General features: G+C 39.2%; 1 protein-coding gene across 1 annotated transcript in view; it reads right to left on the bottom strand.

The window, feature by feature from the left end:
* The window catches only part of LOC105488578 (potassium voltage-gated channel subfamily A regulatory beta subunit 1), a 501,524-nt gene extending 484,390 nt beyond the window's left edge, over window positions 1-17,134 (bottom strand). The window contains exon 1 of the mRNA XM_071091130.1: window positions 16,874-17,134. The gene's annotated coding sequence lies outside the window, so the exon portion shown is untranslated. The remainder of the gene's footprint in view (window positions 1-16,873) is intronic.
* Window positions 17,135-19,886: the final 2,752 nt, after the last annotated feature.

Genomic DNA, 19,886 nt, shown 5'->3' with positions numbered 1-19,886 from the left:
TTTTTTTTGATGGAGTCTCACTCTGGTGCCCAGGCAGGAGTGCAGTGATGTGATCTTGGTTCGGCTCACTGCAAGCTCCTCCTCCCAGGTTCATGCCATTCTCCTGCCTCAGCCTCCCAAGTAGCTGGGAGTACAGGTGCCCGCCACCATGCCCAGCTAATTTTTTTGTATTTTTAGTAGAGATGGGGTTTCACCCTGTTAGCAGGATGGTCTCAATCTCTGGGCCTCGTGATCCACCCACCTCAGCCTCCCAAAAAACAGATACTTTTCAAAAGAAGACATTTATGTGGCCAACAAACATGTGAAAAAAACCTCATCATCACCGGTTATTAGAGAAATGCAAATCAAAACCACAATGACATACCATCTCACGCCATTTAGAATGGCAATCATTAAAAAGACAGGAAACAACAGATGCTGGAGAGGATGTGGAGAAATATGAACACTTTTACGCTGTTGCTTGGAGTGTAAATTAGCTCAACCATTGTGGAAGACAGTGTGGCGATTCCTCAAGGATCTAGAACTAGAAACACCATTTGACAAAGCCATCCCATTACTGGGTATATACCCAAAGGATTATAAATCATTCTACTATAAAGACACATGCACACATACGTTTATTGCGGCACTATTCACAATAGCAAAGACTTGGAACCAACCCAAATGCCCACCAATGTTAGACTGGATAAAGAAAATGTGGCACATATACAACATGGAATACTGTGCAGTCATAAAAAGGAATAAGTTCATGTCGTTTGCAGGGACATGGATGAAGCTGGAAACCATCATTCCCAGCAAACTAACACAGGAATAGAAAACCAAACACCGCGTGTTCTCATTCATACGTGGGAGTTGAATAATGAGAACATACAGGCACAGCGAGGGGAACATCACACACCAGGGCCTGTTGTGGGTCTGTTGTGGGTAGAGGGGAAGGGAGGGATAGCATTAGGAGAAACAACTAATGTAGTTGACAGGTTGATGGGTGCAGGAAACCACCATAGCACATGTATACCTACGTAACAAGCCTGCATGTTCTGCACATGTATCCCAGGACTTAAAGTATAATTCTTTTAAAAAATTCTAATAGAATTATAAGTAGGTTTAGCAAAGCTGAAAAATACAAGTCAGAATACAAAAGTCAATTTTGTTTCTATACATTATCCATAAAAAATTTGGAAATTTAAATTTTAAATAAAATGCTATATATAATAGTATCAAAATCATAAAATATTTAGGGATAAACTTAACAAAATATGTGCACTCTTTGAATGCTAAATATCACAAAACACTGATGAAAAATTAAAGAATACCTAAATAAATGGACGAAGGTACGTGTTCATAGGTAGGAAAACCCAATACTGTTAAACAATCAATTCTCTTCAATGTGATTTATCAATTTAATGCAATCCCAATAAAAATTTCAGCCTTTTTTTGTAGAAATTGACTAGATGACTAAAATTTGTAGAGAAAAGCAAAGGACTTAGAATAGCCAAAATAATTTTGGAGAAACAAAGTTTGACGACTCTCACCACCTGATTTCAAGACAGCTTATAATGCTATAATAATCAAGAGAATGTGGTATTGGCACGAGGGCATGTAGATTAACAGAACAGAATAAACAGTCCAGAAATTAACCTACATGTCAATTGAATTCTGACAAAGGCCCAAAGTAATACAATAGAGAAAAGACAGTCTCTTCAATAAACAGTGCTTGAACAATTGGTCTTCTATATGCAAAAATTGAACACAAACTTTACCACGTATATATAAAAATTAACTCAATATGATCATACACCTAAATGCAAAATCTAAAACTGTAAAGCTTTTAGGAGAAACCAGAAGAAGAGAAGAGGAGAAGAAAACGAGAGAAAATTGTTCACAACAATGGACAAGGTAAAGCTTTCTTAGATATGATACAAAAAGCATGAGCCCTAAAAGAAAAATATTACTAAATTGGACTTCATTAATATTAAGGACGACTGCTCTTTGGAAAGCATTGCCAAAAAAGTGAAAGACAAGCTACAGACCGGAAGAAAATATTCACAAACACATAAAGGACTTGTATTTAAAATATATTTTTAAAACTTTTAAAATTCAATTATAAGAAACAAAAAACACAATTTTTAAAGTGGGCATTGATTTAAATAGACACTTCACCAAGAAAAGATACCAATGACAGATAAGTACACAACAGGATGCTCAATATCATAAAAAATAAGAGAAGTACAAATTAACACTGCAATGAGATACCACTACACACATAGTAGAAAAGCTAGGATTTTTTTTAAGGAAAAATGAAAGAAAAAACTAACAATACCAAGGGCTAGTTCAAATGTGGAGTAACCAAAACTCTCATATTGCTAGTGGTAATGCAAAATGGGACAACCACTATGGAAAAAAAATTTGAGTATATTTTTTAAGTGAATCATACACTGATACTAGCCAGCCATCCCACTTCTAGATATTTACTTAAGAGAAATGAAAAGATGTGTCTAGAGAAAGAATATATGTAAATGTTGAGCCAGGTATGTTGTCTCTCACCTGTAGTCCCACCTACTCAGAAGGTTGAGGTGGGATGATCACTTGAACCCAGGAGTTTGAAGCTGCATTGAGCTATGATCCTGCCACTACCTTTCAGCCTGGGCAACAAAGTGAGTCCTTGTCTCAAAAACCAAACAACAAAAACCACTATACATGAATATTTATAGTAGCTTTATGTATAATTGCCAAAAACTAAAAACAACCCAAATGTCCGTCAGCTGGGAAATGGATAAACAAATTGTTATATGTTCATAAAATGTAATACTACTTGGTGATAGATTGAACTACTGACACACAATATGGATATATCTCAAAAGCATTGTGCTAAGTGAAACAAGCCAGATTCAAAAAATTACGTACTGTAACTTATATAACATTCCAGAAATGGCAAAACTAGATCACATCAATGGTTGCCAGAGACAAGGTTTAGGGGAAGAGACTGACTACAAAGTGGCACTAAGGAAGGGTTTGGGTGATGAAACATTCTATATCTTGGTTGTAGTCTTGATTACAGGGCTGTATGTCTTTGACCAGGATCATCAACTACACACCTAAAAGGGGTAAATTTTACTAACCATAAATCAGACCTCAATAAATCTGACCTAAAACATCTGCATATATAGTGTAACTTTTTTAAATCTATAGCTTGATAAGAAATTTTTAGAAATATGTTACTGTATCCTTCCGTCTTTTGCCCTCCTTATATTTGACCTTCTCCCAATTCAGCTAGAGGCTGAAACTTGTTTTAGTGAAAATACAAAATGAAAGGAGTCAGTGTTAGGCAGAGGACTTGTATATAAAGATGTTTTAGTCTACGGCAGAGAGGAAGGCAGGAAGGCAGGGAGGGAGGCAGAGAGGGAGGGAAGGATGGAGAAAAGGAGGGAGGGAGGGAAAAAAGTCTTGAAAGCCAAGCTTTATTGAGAATGAATTCTATTATCCGAAAAATTCCTTAGAAACCAAGGCTTAGCAAATTGAGCATAACATTTTCAAAATCCAAAGGTAAAGAGAATTCAAAAGGAGGAGTATTGCTGACTGAGAGAAGGAGAGAAACAGAGAAGAAACAGGCACACAATTAGATGTTCTTATGGTCATTAAAATGGAGGGGAAGGAAGGGTAGAGAGAACTCCCAGGGAGTCCCTATTCCCTGAGTGTAGCCAGAGGACACTGACAGTCTCTCGGAGGAGCCTGGCATTCAGTAGGGCACTACATACAGAAGAGCCTAGAATAAATGGCTGAGAACATTCAGCAGCATGAAGCTCCTGAACCCCCTAGAAAAGGTTCTGGAAACATACCTCAAAACTATAACTAGTCATTTCTCTAAAGAGGGCATCAATGTTTGGGGAACTTAGAGGAAGTGCAATGGGAGACACACTTTCACTTTTTAGTCTGTACTTCTGTTTTGTTTCAATATTTTATTACAGTGACTATGTTATTACATGTGTAATTAAAACCACAGTTTAAAAGAGAAATCAGTAAATACAGAAAAAAAATGAAATTTAAATCATACATAATGCCAGCTTCCAAAAATAATCATTTTTCACATCTGATGTGTATAGTTTCAGTATCATAGAAAATACACTTTTACATAAAATTATAATTGTCCTGTAATGTGATCTTATAACCCATTTTCTTAACTACATAGCATATTATGAACATTGTTCCACGTAATTGGAATCATGAGTGTCATTTTCCAGTACAAGTTTTTAATGAAATCTCAATCACCCCTCGATCTTTTTCATGCAACATGTCAAGAAAGCATTTCACCATTGGATAGCTCTTAAAATACATGTATAGTATTTCACTGTATTTGCATACCATAACTTATTTAACCAACATCCTATTGTTGAGATTTAAAGATGTTTGGAGGAAGAAACAGCAAATAAGAACAACGCTGAAGATACGTTTTTTCACACACATAAGTATTCTTCTTTTTTTTTTTTTTAGAGACGGAGTCTTGCTCTGTTGCCCAGGCTGGAGTGCAGTGGCATTATATCTGCTCACTGCAACCTCTGCCTCCCAAGTTCAAACAATTCTCCTGCCTCAGCCTCCTGAGTAGTTGGGACTACAGGCACACACCACCACGCCGGGCTAATTTTCTTTTGTATTTTAGCAGAGATGGGGTTTCACCATGTGTTGCCCAGGCTGGTCTCAAACTCCTAAGCTCAGGCAAAGGATAAATTTCTATCAGTGAAATTGTTGCGATAGAACCAAGAAAACCTTCACACTACTTGATACATATCATTAAGCTTTTTCCAGAAAGTTTGAACCAATTTTTACCTAAACCACTATGAAAAGGCCCATTTCTCCCTTTTATACTGAGAATTACTATTTCAGTCTTTACAATGGGATCCATGAAAATCATGTGTCATTGATGTTTCCGTTTTTATTTACTAATGTTATCTTTACTTTTTTCCTGTATTCATTAGCTGTTTGTATTTCTTCTTTTGTGAGTTTCTTTTTCATACCCTCTTCTCTTTGACTTCTAGAGTTAGAAGGATTTATCACTCAGGTGTTTATAGAAGAATCATAAAATGGATAAAGCAAACCCCTGTTTTGGGGGAAAGTAAATGTTTCTCATGCCAACTCTCTACAAAATGCTTGTAACATTAAATGTCAACTCAACAAAACTTTTCTTCAAGGACCAGGGAAAACATGATCCAGGCACATTGTCTGACAACAATGTAAGGATGCGAGTCTGGCAGTATTATTTTTAAAAGCTAACATTCATAAAGGTATTGCTATGGGCCAGCCACTGTAGTAAGAAACTTGTAAGCATCATCTCATATAACCCTTTCTAAATTCCGTAAGACAGGTATTGATAACAAATGAGGATGTAGAGATACAGAAAGGATGGAAGTCTCAGAGATGGTAAGTGATGTGACCAAGGTATTTTATATGTCCTTCAACTGTCTCTTTTACTGACCAAACTTTTGGTCTTCTTCAAATGACTATGTGCATCTGTCTGTTTCCTTAGTTTAAATGTAAACTCCTCAAGATGAGGCCATTTCCTCATTCTTCCACAGCACCCTCTCATCTCTCTATTTTCCTTTCCCTCTACTCCTTCCCTAGGTAGGCAATAGACTTCACCACTGGGTCACATCAAGCACAGAGCAAGGACTTGGTGGCTTTTTAAACTGAACAGTGGAATCCTCCTAACGCTTGCCATTAACAGCCAAAAAGGGCCTCATGAGTCACCTGGCCCAACTCTAGATTTTATATCCCACTATGCCGTGGAAATGGCCACTAGCCATAAATAGGCAAATAGAGAGGCACAGTGTTTCCCTCTTTTTCACTACCCCTGTACTTTCTTTGGGAGCCGTGGGTAAGTAAACCTGCAAGCTGGCACAGTTTTACATCACAGATCCTAAGACTTTCTGAAAGGTCAGCTATCCTCATCACTTCTCTCTGTATCTTGGTTACACTGACCCAAAACACCAGCCTCCAGTTCAGCAGGACATTTGACACTGTATAGTGATAGGGACCATGACATTATTAAGTGATCAAGCTTCTAAATCTGACAAACATCACATGGACCCATATTAGCCAGCTTCTAAATGCAACAGTAATGCCTTAAGGTCAAAGCAATGTATCCATTACTGGCCTTTAACTTAGAAGTCCAAAAGGGATTACAGTTTGAAAATAAATTGAGTGAATGTAATGGCTATTTCTTCAATTTATATTGTGATGGGTAGCATTACAATGCAGGCAAGAAATCCAGCAGACATTTTATGTGACCATCATTAGAGTTCATTATAAGCTATCCATAAATGATTCACCCAGTCTTCTCTTTACTAGTGAAAAATTAGCATCCATATGTGTTCCAGTACAGCAGGCAACTATAGGAACTCAAAGGAGCAAAATCCTAATGTGGGACAGTAGCATCTCCTAATCTATGTTTCATTGATTAAGTCATAAAAGTTATTTCAGTCCTTATGATATGCATGGTGCAGGGTGGGAACACTTCTTCCCACTCTTCACTCCTTCCATACTGAGGGAGCTCAAGTAGGGTAACACCTCTGGCCTACCTCCACTGTTTTACCAACGCTTAAGGGGAAGTGGAGTGACACAGCCCAGCTAGATACCTTGTCCAGCATTTTCTTCAGGCGTGAGCTGCCCACAAGGCATGGGAGCGTTCCCTTGCTTTCCCACGTCCCATCTTCATTATGAGGAGGCCTGCCGAGTCCTGCATCACCTGTGACTGGGTGAGGCTACTTCATTCTTGGGATCAGATTTAGGAAACCCACTTGATTCTCACAATAAGTTACAGCTTCAACTCAGTGTTTATCACAATAGAGATGGCGTTGTGGCCTCCCATTTGCTAATCTTTGACTTATGTTCTATTTTGCTATACACCCAGGAGGAAAAGAAGGAGATAATTTGTTTGGTGCATTCTCAATAACTGCAACATTTCATGTTTGGAATTGAAATTTTTCAATTCCAAACCAAAAATTGAGCAAAGGCATGGAACTAGGAGAGAGCAAAATATTTAGGCAGAGAGGCATTCAATAGGGCCAGGAAATGTGTCCATGAACCTTGTGCTGTGGTGGTAAGGTAAGGCATTTGGGTCTTGGTGGTTACATTAAGTCGGCTTTACCTGTCATGATCTGCACCAGTGGATGGAAGGCCCTAAGCCAGCAGCATGCTGTGTTGACCATGGTGGGTAGCTGTGGCCTATGGTGGCTCTGTCCACAGGCCAAAGACTGTTTCTCTAGAAGCAAGTTATCTCAGCTTCTGTAATTGTGTTTAAAGTAGCCTTTATATGGCATTTGTTAGAGAGCATGGCCATATTTGAAGCTTCAATAAAACCACAACCATAGACTCAAATACAACTCCATGCCAGTACTGCCTAGAAACTTTAAAAATGAACAAAAACTAATCATATACAGTTCCATCTATATCTCGATTACACTGACCCAAAACACTGACCTCCCAGTTCAACAGTCACCTGATATGCTATAGTGACATTCAGAAAGCATTTGTTAAGCACCTGTCATGTGTCAGTCTTTCTGTGAGGAATAAGAAATGCAGAGACAGACAATACAGAGCACCCTGAGCTCAACGTGTTCCCTTCCAAAGGCTACTACAACACAAAATGGTGAGTGCTGTCATCAATGGAGCCAGAGTGCTGTGGTAACAGCAAGAAAGGTGCCTGATGCCAATTTAGTCAACAGAGGTTGATCAGAAAGCTTCCGCGGAGAAATGATATGTTCCTTGAGTCTTTAATGGCTGGAGGAAGGTAGCTGACCAAAGAGCCACAGGGAAGGGAAGAATACTCCAGGAAGAAGAAGCCACCTTTTCTCAAAGGAGATGAATTCAGGGAATGGTAAATAATCTAGCTGCAGGGAAGGGAGGCCACAAAGGGCCAGAGAAGAGTGCCAGGAAAGAAAGATAAATAAGGAACAAGGGCAGAGTGGTCAAAGGCTGCTAGGGAATTTAGCCAGGAAGTAGCAAAATTAGACACGCCTTTTAGAAAGACAATTCTGGCTACAGTGCAGAAAATAAAAGGTAGAAAGCAAGGCTGGAGGCAGGTAGAGCTTAGGAGATGACTGCAGAAATCCAAGTGCATGTGAATTGGCCTAAAAGAGGGGAGTAGCCTTGGTTCTCTCATTCCTTTCCTCTCTACATTCATTCCTTCATGCAACAGGTAACATTTAAGTGCATTTAACATTCTCCAGGCACCGTTCTAGGTACTGGAAATACAGCAGTAAACAGTAGAGAGAGAGAAAAAATTAAAATGTATATATCTTTTTCTTTTTCTTTTTTTTTTTTTGAGACGGAGTCTCGCTCTGTTGCCCAGGCTGGAGTGCAGTGGCGCAATCTTGGCTCACTGCAAGCTCTGCCTCCCAGGTACATGCCATTCTCCTGCCTCAGTCTTCTGAGTAGCTGGGACTACAGGTGCCCATCACCACGCCTGGCTAATTTTTTGTATTTTGTTTAGTAGAAATGGGGTTTCAGCATGTTAGCCAGGATGGTCTCGATCTCCTGACCTCGTAATCCACCCATCTCAGCCGCCCAAAGTGCTGGGATTACAGGCGTGACCCACCACACCTGGCCTAAAATGTATATATCTAATAGAGAGAGATGAGTGTTAGAGAGAGAACCAGGGTAAGCCAGGAACAATGGCACTTGCCTGTAGTCCCAGGACTCAGAAGGCTGAGGTAGATGGATCACTTGAGCCCTCCTATCTTAGTGGCACAGTCATAGCTCACTGCAGTCCAGGAGGTCAAGGCTGCAATGAGCTATGATTGTGCCACTGCACTCCAGCCTGGGTGACAGAGTAAGACCTTGTTTCTAAAAACAAAACAAAGAGAGAGAGAGAGAGAACCAAGATAAGAGAGACAACAATGCTGAGGCCAAGGTTGCTGATGGGTGGGGTGAATAAAGAGGAAAAAGCTGGTCTGGGAGCCAAATCAAAGCTGGAATTGACAGGAATTAGCAGATAATTCGCTGGTTGTTGTGCATGTGCCATATGTGGAGTCTGGAAGGAGAATGGAGGTGATAGTGGAAGGAAAAGGAATTGTGAATGATGGTTCCCAGGTTTCTGGTTTCTGGAACTATATGGCCCAAAAGTGCCACTACCACTCATAGGAAATAAAGGAGGCCTCGCTGTCCCACTGGGGTTTAAAATGCCCAATTCAGTGGCGGCTCACTCCTGTAATCCTAGCACTTTGGGAGGCCGAGATGGGTGGATTCCCTGAGCTCAGGAGTTCGAGACCAGCCTGGGCAACATGGTGAAATCCCGTATCTACTAAAATACAAAAAATCAGCCAGGCCTGGTGGCGGGCACCTGTAATCCCAGCTACTCAGGAGGCTGAGGCACGAGAATTGCTTGAACTCGGGAGGCGGAGGTTGCAATGAGCGGAGATAGATTGTGCCACTGCACTCCAGCCTGGGCAACAAAGTGAAACTTTGTTTCAAATAATAAAATAAAATGCCCAATCCATGGGGCTTAGATAAATACACATTGGGGCAACTACTAACAACAATACTAATAGCTGATAGTTAAATTCTTTTTGTTACAATAACTAGTGTAACTAGCTAACAGTTGTTAAATGTTTACTATGTGCCAGGCTTAGTGCTTAAAGAGGTAAAGTAATTGACCTGGGATTACACAGCAAAGAAAGCACACAATTGGCGCCAAGCCATTGTTTTTCTAAAATCATTGCTATTAGCCATTTTGCTCCACCTTCTCCAACAAGTTCTGAGACTAGAACACTAAAGTAAATCACCTTGAGTTTGTCTTCCCAATCAAGAGCATCACTGAGGATGCTGGCCACTCTGTCAGTCTACTTTACACTGTGGAAAGATTCACTTTTAAACTGAAGTTGGTAAGACAAAGACAAAAACAACAATGACAACAACAACAATAAAGTAGTAAGTAATTTGTGCTTTGCCTTAAGAAACTCATGTGCTTGGCCTATAAATCAATATACTCCATCCCCAAAATGGGAGCATCATGAAGAGAAACTTCAAAGATAAAGGTAGAAATCAAGGTTGATTTAGGGAGGAGGAAAAGGCCAGGTGCTGGTTAAGCTATAACTCTAATTTCTTTGCTTTGCATCTCACCATATCGATAAATGACCCAAAGAGATTGTGTCTTTCTATTCCACACACATGTGTACCAAGCAATGGTTTCTGGGTTAGCTAGTTGCTTTTTAAAGAACAGAAACAGCATTTGCATCCCATATCCATTTTTATTCTCTTGACACCTCCTAGAATATGGATGTCTTCTCCAACAGCACTTGTAAAAGCATTACTAAACAAAATAAAGACAGAAAGGAAAAAGGTGTATTTACTCATTCTAAACTTTTAAATGGGAAAGAAGAAGCAGGAAGTTTTTCATTTATCTTTTTCAACTACTAGCAAGCTCAGGCAACCATTTTGACAAAATCAATTTCTACCCAGGTGGCTTTATCAAGTTAAATGATTTCCTTATTAATCAGAAATACAAAGGGCAGTAGAAGCTAGTACAATCTAATAGGATTATTTTGGAAGTGATGTTAGGTGTCTAAATTGTAGCTTTCTAATGTGTTCCCTTTTATTTGAACATGTGCTTCAAATGTGCAAGTGTCAAATGTCTAAAGGATGTCAGCAAATCTGATGTGACAGTTAAACTCACCCCAAATTGTTGAGAGCTCTGTTCCCAGCCAAGTCATCACGAGCTATTGCCTAGTTGACAGTAATTACTACTAATTTTCAAACAACTTCCAAGCTTCCAATCTTACCACCCTATACTCTTTTCTCTACAAAGTAGCCCATTCATACTTATTGCTGTACACTATTCCATTGAGTGAGTATATCTCAGTTTATTGATCCATTCTACTGTTGATGGACATTTGAGTAGTTTAATGTTGCTGCAAATCTTCTAGTATTCATCTTTTTGGTAAGCATACAGGCATAGTTTAGTTAGGTATACTTAGGTATATTCCTTGGAGTAAATTTGCTGAATCATGGGGTAGAGAGATACATCCATGACTCAGCAAATTCACTCCAAGGAAGTGAATATATACACATGTTCTTCTCCAGTGAATACTACAAATAACTTTTTAAAGTGATAATTGACATTGCATTTTTATTTAGCCTTACTCCATTTCCTGTTCTTTCAGCAGTTTCTGCTGCTGAGCTCAGAATGGCCTGCTGAGCTTCCAGTGATTGCCTGATGGCAGCTGTGGGGTTTTCCAAGTTGTCATAGTATCAGGAGTACCTCTAACTTCTTTCTACTTCCTCCCACATCATTTCTGATATCCCTACCTGGTAGTATGTAGGTGTACATGGGATATCATATCGCCTAGTTATGTTGTAAATATCTTTCACGGGGTTTTGGCCTTGCTATTCTGGTTACTCTATTGGGATGTGGTGTCCAGGTAGGTTCAACGACTGTATGACTGCTACCATCTTTCCAAAATCCTCTACATATCTCCCTATGTCTTCATTTGTTATGTGTCCTCATTTTTTATGTACATTATTTGAAACTTTCTATGAATACCTCTATTTTAGGCTATTTGATTTTATTCTCTGGTGTGGCAAAGATGGCTAATTGATCACTGAAGATTCATGCTCCCTTTTCATAATGTGAAATTGTTGATGAATATGGCTTCTCAACCAGGGACCACATTTCCCAGCTCTCTTGCCTTAAAATGGGGCCATGTGATGACTTCTGGCCAATAGAATGTGAACAAAAATTATCTGCGTCACTTTATGGGCCTTGATGGCTGAGTATCTTATATGCTCATGTTCTCTTCCCCAAGACTTCACACTTTCATTTCAGATGACCCCACAGGTCCTCTTCCCCTTTAGCAGGAACTGTGTATGGCTTGCATCAAGGATAGCAGTATCATAAAACGAAAATAATTTGTATCACTCTTTGAGTTAAGACCCCAGCAGTAAATAGCTGGGGCACCCAAAAAATAAGACAGTTTAAAGAAGGAATTATTGAAACAAGCGGGCAAAGTGACAGGATTTAACAGAGGATGGTGAAACACCTGGGGCCAGGAACAGTAGGAAGGTGTTATCACACTCAAGTCTGGAAGGAGAAGGGGAGGGATTCACACACATGTCACCTAGTAAGAGCTGTAGCCATGGGAGAGTGTCCACAGACAGAGAAATGAGCCATGAGTGAAACAACAAAGACCTGAGTGGGCCTCTCCTCTTACCTCCAGTCTCCTATTAGTGCCTCCCTTTGGCAAAAACCCACTGGAAGCTACAGGCAAAGGAGTTTATGTGATACAGTCCATAGAGGTGATAGAGCAGAGAGGGGAAGGCAGAGAAGGGCCAAATAGAGAACATCCAACAGACTCCTTGAGGGCTGTCAAGGAAAGCAGCCTGACCAGTAACACCAGCATTCGTCTTAGTGTGTGTGAACTGATATCTGCTAAGCCTCTAAGATTTAGAGATTGTTCCAAAAGTTAACCTGCCCTACAACTGTCTATTTAGATTTTCACATTATCCTTTTTGTATCCAAACTGGTTTTCCAAAAAATATCAGGGGAAATAAATAACAATCCCCCTAAAAATGTAAATATGTGAATTTTACCAAGATTGTTTACATAAATTGCTAATAATTCTACTTTGAAATTGTAGCTACTTACTCTGCCTGTAGATATTTGAAAGAGCTGCTCTTTACAATGGCAGCTCAAAAGGGAGGGTACTGTGTGCGGGAGGTCAGAGTAGGGGAAAATGAGAAAATAAGTATTTTTTATTCAAAAATGCAAACATAAGGAGTAGAAAATATTATGGGAAAATAATTAAATGAATATGATGGAAAAACTTTTCAAGACTTCACTCTTCCGTTTCAACTGGCGTCCTTCTTTCCGGTCCACTCTCCATCCTCTTTCCTCAATGGAAATGCCTGTTACTCTGAAGCTAGCCCCCTACTATCTTGAAAACAGGTTCTTTGCACCTTCCTCCATTCCTGCTGTGCTCCAGGCCCCAAGCCTTTCTTCCTCATCTTACATTGACACATTGTCCCTATGCCTTGCTACATGAGTGGTTAGCTATTTTTATAACTTTATTCATCATCTATTAAAAAGATTGGGTGCCACCCAGGCAATACCATTTTGAACGTAGGAACGGACAAAAATTTTATGACAAAGATGCCAAAAGCAATCGCAGCAAAAGCAAAAATAGACAAATTAGATTTAATTAAACTAAAGAGCTTCTGCACAGCAAACAAAACTATCAACAGAATAAATGGAAAACCTACAGAATGGGAGAAAAATTTTGTAAACTATGCATCCAACAAAGGTCTAATATCCAGCATCTTATAAGGAAATGAAACAAATTTACAAGAAAAAAACAAAACAATCCCATTTAAAAGTGGGCAAGTGACATGAATAGACACGCTTTTTTATTTTTTATTTTTTTGAGACGGAGTTTTGCTCTTCTTGCTCAGGCTGGAGTGCAACGGCCTGGTCTTGGCTCACTGCAACCTCCACCTCCCAGGTTCAAGTGATTCTTCTGTCTCAGCCTCCCAAGTAGCTGGGATTACAGGCACCCACCACCACACCTGGCTAATTTTTGTATATTTAGTAGAGACAGGGTTTCACCATGTTGTCCAGGCTGGTCTCAAACTCCTGACCTCAGGAAATCCACCCACCTCACCCTCCCAAGGTGCTGGGATTACAGGTGTGAGCCACTAGACGTGAGTCCGGCCGAACAGACACTTTTCAAAAGAAGACATACATGTGGCCAAGAAGTATATGAAAACAAGATCATTAGAGAAATGCAAATCGAAACTACAACGAGATACGATCTCACACCAGTCAGAATGGCTATCATTAAAAAGTCAAGGCCAGGCATGGTGGCTTACACCTGTAATCCCAGCACTTTGGGAGGCTGAGGCAGGCAGATCACCTGAGGTCAGGAGTTCGAGACCAGCCTGACCAACATGGTGAAACCCTATCTCTACTAAAAATACAAAAATTAGCCAGGTGTGGTGGTGGGCACCTGTAGTACAAGCTACCCAGGAGCCTGAGGCAGGAGAATGGCTTGAACCCAGGAGGCAGAGATTGCAGTGACCTGAGACCACACCACTGCATTCCAGCCTAGGCAACAGAGAGAGACTCCATCTCAAAAAAAAAAAAAAAAAAGTCAAAAAAATAACAAATCCTCATCCTGATACCAAAACCTGACAGAGATACAAAAAAGAAAAAGAAAACTTTAGCCCCAAATCCTTGGTGAACATTGATGCAAAAATCCTCAACAAAATACTGGCAAACCGAAATTAGCAGCACATCGAAAAGCTTATCCACCATAATCAAGTAGGCTTTATCCCTGAGATGCAAGGTTAGTTCAACATATGCAAATCAATAAATATGATTCATCACATAAACAGAACTGAAGACAAAAACCACATGATTATCCCAATAGATGCAGAAAAGGCTTTCAATAAAATTCAACATGGCTTCATGTTTAAAACTCTCTGTAAAATAGGTATTGAAGGAACATACCTCAAAATAATAAGAGCCATCTATGACAAACCCACAGCCAACATCACACTGAATGGGCAAAAGCTAGAACCATTCCCCTTGAAAATTGGCACAAGACAAGGATGTCCTCCTATTCAACATAATATTGGAAGTTCTGCCCAGGGCAATCAGGGAAGAGAATAAAATAAAGGCATCCAGGTAGGAAGAGAGGAAGCCAAACTATCCCTGTTTGCAGATGACATGATCCTATGTCCAGAAAACCCTATAGTCTCACAAATTCAGAAATTTATATTTCTAAAAATAGAATGCTATTTGACCCAACAATCCCATTAGTGGGTATATAGCCAAAGGAAAATAAAGTGTTCTATTATAAAGACACATGCAATCATATGTTAATTACACACTATTTACAATAGCAAAGACATGGAATTAACCTAAAAGTGCATCAGTGATAGACTGTATTAAAAAAAAAAAAATGTGGTGGCCGGGCATGGTGGCTCACACCTGTAATCCCAGCACTTTGGGAGGCCGAGGTGGGCAGACCACGAGGTCAGGAGATCGAGACCATCCTGGCTAATATGGTGAAACTCTCTCTCTATTAAAATTACAAAAAAATTAGCTGGGCGTGGTGGCGGGGACCTGTAGTCCCAGCTACTCGGGAGGCTGAGGCAGGAGAATGGCGTGAACCCAGGAGGTGGAGCTTGCAGTGAGCCGAGATTGTGCCACTGCACTCCAGCCTGGGTGACAGAGTGAGACTCTGTCTCATAAAAAAAAAAAAAAAAAAGTGGTACATATGTACTGTGGAATACCATGCAGCCCTAAAAAAGAACAAGCTCATGTCTTTTGCAGGAACATGGATGGAGCTGGAGGCCATTTTGCTCAGCAAACTGACACAAAAACAGAAAACCAAATAATATATGTTCTCACTTGTAAGTGGGAGTAAATGATGAGAATACATGGACACACAGAGGGGAACAACACACACTAGGGCCTGTTGGAGAGTGAAGGGTAGGAGGAGGGAGAGGATCAGGAAAAATAACTAATGGGTACTAGGCTTAAAACCTGGGTGACAAAATAATCTGTACAACAAATCCCCATGACACAAGTTTACCTATATAACAAACCTACACATGTACCCCTGAACTTAAAAGTTAATAAAATAAAATAAAATAACAGATGCTGGCAAGTTTGCAGAGAAAAGGAAACACTTATACACTGTTAGTGGGAGGATAAGTTAGTTTAACCATTGTGGAAAGCAGTGTGGCAATTCCTTGAAGAGCAAAAAACAAGACTACCATTCAACTCAGCAATCCCATTACTGGGTATATAGCCAAAGAAATATAAATCATTCCATAACAAAGACATAAGCATGCATAGGTTTACTGCATCACTATTCACAATAGCAAAGGCATGGAATCAACCTAAATGCCCATCAGTGATAGACTAGATAAAGAAAATGTGGTATATGTATACCACTGACCACTATGCAGCCATAAAAAAGAACTAGATCATGTCTTCTGCAGGAACATGGATGGAGTTGGAGGCCATTACCCTTAGCAAATCAACACAGGAACAAAAAACCAAATACTGCATGCTCTTACAAGTGGGAGCTAAATGATGAGAACTCGTGGACAAAAATAAGGGAACAACAGACACTGGGGCCTCCTTGAGGGTAGAGGGTGAAAGGAGGGAGAAGAGCAGAAAAAGTAACTATTGTGTGCTAGGTTTAGTACTTGGGTGATGAAATAATCTGTACAACAAACCCCTGCAACATGAGTTTACCTACATAACATACCTGCACACATGCCCCTGAACCTAAAAGTTTTAAAATGCTTTATATAAAAAGATTAGATGCCAATTAAGTACAAGTTATATTCTATATGAAAAGGCTACAAAGATAGATGGATAGACAGAGAAATAGATGCATACCTAAATAGATTTCAAGTTCCCTTCATGAAGTAATTTAGAATGTAGAGGTAGACCCAGGACAAGAAAGTAGATAACCCTGGTATGAGGCAGAAAATGGTCAGTGACATGACAGAGTCACAGATAAAGTCCTACAATGCTTCATTTTTTATTTTTTATTTTTTTTTTGGAAATGGAATCTCGTTCTGTCACTCCGCCTCCCGGGTTCACGCCATTCTCCTGCCTCAGTCTCCCGAGTAGCTGGGACCATAGGCGCCTGCCACCACGCCCAGCTAATATTTTGTATTTTTAGTAGAGACAGGGTTTCACCATGTTAGCCAGGATGGTGTCAATCTCCCGACCTCGTGATCCACCCGCCTCGGCCTCCCAAAGTGCTGGAATGCTTTATTTTTTTAAAAAGGAAAGGCGAAACAAAAAACAAGCCAAAAAAAAATCCCAAAACAAACAAACAAAAGAGGACGGGAAGCTGACACTTACCATGCTCCAAGTAGTAGGCTACGTAGAGTGCAAACTTTAGTCAGTCTTCCTTTCATATGGCTAGTTCCTTCTTGTCCTTCTGGAGTTTGTTCAAGTGACACGTCGCCCAGGAAGCCTTCCTTGACCTTAACTCGCTCTGCCCTTCCTCTATGCGACCACAATCACAGCTTTATCACATCATAGCATAATTGTTGGTTTATTACCTATTACCCCAAAAGATGGCAAGCACCTGGAGATGGGGAACAATGTCTCATCTTTGTGTATCTTCTATGTCTAACTTTGAGTCTGGTGTACATCAAGCCCTTAAGGAGGGAAGAGAGAAAGCAGAGAGGGAAACGCAGGAGGGAGGGAGAGAGGCAGGAAGGGATGAAGTGCCATCAGAGCATTCGGGGAAAAAGGGAACCATGTGACTAGTGTGAAATCTAAAAAATGAGAGGTGAGTTTCAGAAATTGCAGGAGTGCAGCTGAATTGTGTTAAAAGGATACCGGCAGGAAGGTGACAGGTGACAACTGTTGAACACAGAAAATGGAAAAGAATTTTGAGAGTCTTGAATGTCAGACTATGAGAGCTAAACTCATGCTGTAGATAGTGGAAAACCACTGGGAGTTGATGAGCAGGGAAGAGATGAGATCAGAGCGGAGTTTTAAGGAAATTAACCTGGCAGTGGGAATATCTTATCCTTTTTAAAAGTATATTCACTTTCTATCAGGAATTATCTTTGCCTTAATGCAAAAACTTAATCTCATGGGGTGGGTTTGAGCAGCCCTGATAAACATCTCATTTACCAAAAGAACTCAATCCTGCGTGTGTGTATGTCAGCCCTGAGTAAAGTATCCTTTTTTTTTTTCAAGTAATTAATCTTTCTACTACTCCCCAAGCCAGCAACTACATAATTTTGATGCAACATCTGAAACTAATTCTGAGCTGTTCCCCAAGGCCCAGTATGTAGTTACCAGCAAGTGCTCTTCCACAGCAGGGAGTGTAACTAGCAACTTCTAAATGAGATTGTCTTACAAAACAACATGTGCTGATAGAGATTTCAGTCATTGTTTCTTCACTAGAAATGACTTTTACTGTTTCTAGAAATGACTTTTACATGATGCATTCATCCAAAGAGAAAATATTTTTTCAATTTGTGGGAAATATTTTAACAGTTAAGTAATTAATTACAAAGAATAAAACAATACTACAAATTAGATCATCATCCTTTGACAATCATATATTATTCATTTTAACTGCCATAAGCCAGTTTCTATAACAATACACGTATACCAAATCGACAAGTGATAACTTCAGACTATTTTAGATGAAAATTGTATCTTAAAATTGTAAAGTTGTATAAGTAAATATTAACGTTAAACACGCAAGTTCAGTTGATATTTTGTTTTTAATGATGTTTATTTTCTCTAATTTCCCAAATGTATTGCTGATCAAAAAAAATAATAATAATGCAAAGAACACATGTCTGCCAAGACAGTATTACTAAGCCATGTTAAATGAAAGGAGATAATTGAGTCTTTGATATTACCCAAATGGACTTCTGGAATTATCTTTTTAGAGACCATATGTTCAATAATCAACAACTCAGAAAAGAAGAGGATTACCCTGATATTAAAATATTTTGAAGACAAAAGTAAACCAAGTCACTAGACATGAGCCATCTTTTAGCTTTTGTTTACAATCTCAAGGTAAATCATTGAGAATACTCAAGCTGAATGTATACCTGAATAAGAAATTAACTCACAGATTATCGTTTTCCTATTGCTCCATATTTTGACAAAGCATTATTTTCCAGCGTTCCTCCCTGGGTCAAATGAAGGGCCAAAGAAAGTCGTTTCCCCATTCCTCATGCTGTGATATAGGCTCTCCTCTAACAATTCTAAGGGCTGTAAAAGTGTTGGGAGATGGATGTGTGAATAGATGCTTGCCCAGAAAGTCCTGGGAATACCACTGGTTCTCCAATAAAGGGGTCATTTTGAGCTTTGCTGAACCTTGAGGTAAACTTACTATTTAAATTACAGGAAGCTCGTTCCCTTTGTCTGGTCTAGAATGATCATTCTTAAAAAAAAAAAAAAAAAAAAAAAAATCAGTAAATAAGTTCCCAACAGACTTGTCCTGCTAAACTAGTCATCACACTTTCACTTGCTGCTCCCACGAGCCTCCATGAATCTCTGCCCAGCTTGCTTAACTGAAATTCACAAACATCAAGTTATCTTGAAGAGAGAGTTCTTTCTGATCCTGTCAACTTCTAGAGTTAAATATACACAAGCATTTTTTACTTACCAGCATTTCTACAAATTCTGTTTTTCCACACATATTCATATACACGTAAATGTATATAGGTCATTTTCAAAGTTCCATATCTAGAAAAAGATTGAAAATATTTTATAACATTTTCACATGGAAATCAAATTCCAGGTAACTGTACATAATCAGAGGGCAAGTATCTATCAATCACTCAATTTATCCTAAAAAATCTTGCATTCTAATACCTGCTCTAGGTAAACATCTGCTTTTTTGCTATTCATGTCTTCACTATATAATGTGAATAATATAATTCGCATTATATAGTGTGAATTATATTATTCACTTAATAATTGCTTTGCCAACTCTTAATTCCCTTTTTTTTTTTTTTCAAGCAGAAGGATCTTTTAAAACTCAGTTACTTTACCACATATTCTCCCCCAGGAAAATCTGTAGCAGATAGATTTGTAGACTTGCCTTCTCTCTGGGAGAAACGTGTCTACTTCTATACATGTTCAAGAAAAAAACTGAGTTTTGCTGACATCGTAATTCCTTCAATATTCTCTGTACGTCACAATAAATTCTCTTCCAAACCCCCTGCTCCATGAGTTGTAATTCTCACCTCAATCAGAGAAAAGCTGTGTATTTCAGAGATACATTAACAGAATGTAGAACAAAATGTCTCTCTTGTTCCCCATTAAGTGATTTGTTTTAGGTAAATTTCTAGATCAGACATCCATGATGTAAGAACAACTACATTCAAGAACT

Source organism: Macaca nemestrina, chromosome 2 (genome assembly GCF_043159975.1).
Source record: "Macaca nemestrina isolate mMacNem1 chromosome 2, mMacNem.hap1, whole genome shotgun sequence".
Lineage (NCBI taxonomy): Eukaryota > Metazoa > Chordata > Mammalia > Primates > Cercopithecidae > Macaca > Macaca nemestrina.
This window is presented reverse-complemented; position numbering and strand designations above follow the sequence as displayed.